The 1,818-nt window shown below is 35.8% G+C and overlaps 1 protein-coding gene across 1 annotated transcript in view; it reads right to left on the reverse strand.

Moving 5' to 3' along the window:
• The window catches only part of LOC106867625 (roundabout homolog 2), a 387,456-nt gene that overhangs the window by 108,661 nt on the left and 276,977 nt on the right, over positions 1–1,818 (reverse strand). The window lies entirely within an intron of this gene.

The raw sequence follows: 1,818 nt of genomic DNA on the forward strand, positions 1-1,818 counted from the left end.
AAGAGAGAGAGAGCACTTTGCTCTCATATGTCTATTCCCTGCTGAGGTTACAATGGTCTTTTCTGTAGGCTTTTCTCTCCATGGATAAACCTAATGTTACCCCATTTTACACAATTGACATTTTCTGTGATATACGATACCCTTTTTTTTTTTTGTTTTTGCCTCTACTGATCCCTTTTGATCGGATTTGTTAATTTTTATTTTACCTTTCTTTTATTTTTTCTTAAAGAAAAGCTCTACAGTTGTATTTGTTCCCTCTGTGTGCAGCCCTGTGTGGCTAATAAAAGAAAGTTATCCATCTATCTATCCATCTTTCTATCTATCTATCTATCTTCCACGGCTAAACCTAAACTGTCCTCCTCTCTTTTTACATGAGAACATTACTGTGATACACGATCCCTATTGATCGCTATTTTTTTTTTTCTCAATCCCTTTTGATCGAACTCCCCCCTTTTTTCCTTCCTACGATCCCTTTTGATCGACAGCCCCCCCCCTACTTTTTTTCCCCCTCCCAAAAAGAAAAGCTCTACATTGTATTTGTCCCATCTTTGTTGAGCCCTGTGTGGCTAATAAAAGAAATGTATCTATCTATCTATCTATCTATCTATCTATCTATCTATCTATCTATCTATCTATCTATCTATCTGTCTGCTCATAGGTATTTCACCTGTCACTATGTTCTGAGTTCAAACTCCACTGAAGTCAACTTTGCCTTTCATCCTTTTGGAGTCAATAAACTAAATACCAGTGAAACAATGGGGTCGATGTAATTGACTAGTTCGCTCTAGCCCCAAAATATTCAGGCCTTGTGCCTATGATAGAAAGGATCATTAATATTATTATTATCATGATTATCATTATTATTATTATTATTATTGCCTTTGCACAGCTTCTAACGCTGGAGATGTACTACAGTGTCAGCTGTTCACTACCAGTGAACTAAGGTAACACCTCTTATTTTTCGAGCACCTTCCGGAGTATTCCAGCGGTTCCAAGCAGTGCTGTTTTCTGCAGCAAGTGCTCCAACCTTATTGCAGCCCCTAGAGGCTGCATTCTTCCCTCTTTTGATATTAAGTTCTGAGCATTTGGTAATCCCAAATCCCATACCGATGTCCCTACCACGCTTCTGGACTGTTTTGGTTAAGGATACTATCTGTTTTTCAGATTTTCAGATTATTTTTATTATTATTATTATTTTATGTTTGACTTTTGCTTTGCATTTGTACAAGTTGGATCCAAGTCTCACCCAGAGACCTCAAGAGACAACAAGTTTGAAGTTCATGTAGGTGTTATGCCTAGGGTACCATATATTTGGATTTGTACATAGTGTTGTTCTAGAGAATGTTTATGAAACCATAAGAAAATTATGTGTTTGTTTTAAAATTTGAGATCACATAGACAGTATTTTACGTAGGATATGGGCAGTTCCTATGAGCACTATCTTTATTATTATTATCATTATTATTATTATTGTTCTTGTTGTTGCTGTCATTATTATTATTATTATTATTATTATTATTATTATTATTGTTCAGTAGTTTTATTTTTATAACGTGCTTTCACTTCACTATCGAGCTCAGCTCTGTGCGCCTTGGGTATGTGCTGTGGTTTGCTGTGGTGCTCTTATGGTTACTGTATTGAAAGTGTTTTGCGTAGGATGTGTGCAGTGCCCAGTAGTGCAATTTTCTGTATGTTATATATATTTGTAAGTCCTGGTGTTTTTGTTATGTATTTGTCTGAATATCTTTTTATTATACCTAAGGCACCTACTACGAGAGGAATTGTTTCTGTTTTTAGATTCCACATTCGAGTTACCTC

This window comes from Octopus bimaculoides, chromosome 27, assembly GCF_001194135.2.
Source record: "Octopus bimaculoides isolate UCB-OBI-ISO-001 chromosome 27, ASM119413v2, whole genome shotgun sequence".
Taxonomy (NCBI): domain Eukaryota; kingdom Metazoa; phylum Mollusca; class Cephalopoda; order Octopoda; family Octopodidae; genus Octopus; species Octopus bimaculoides.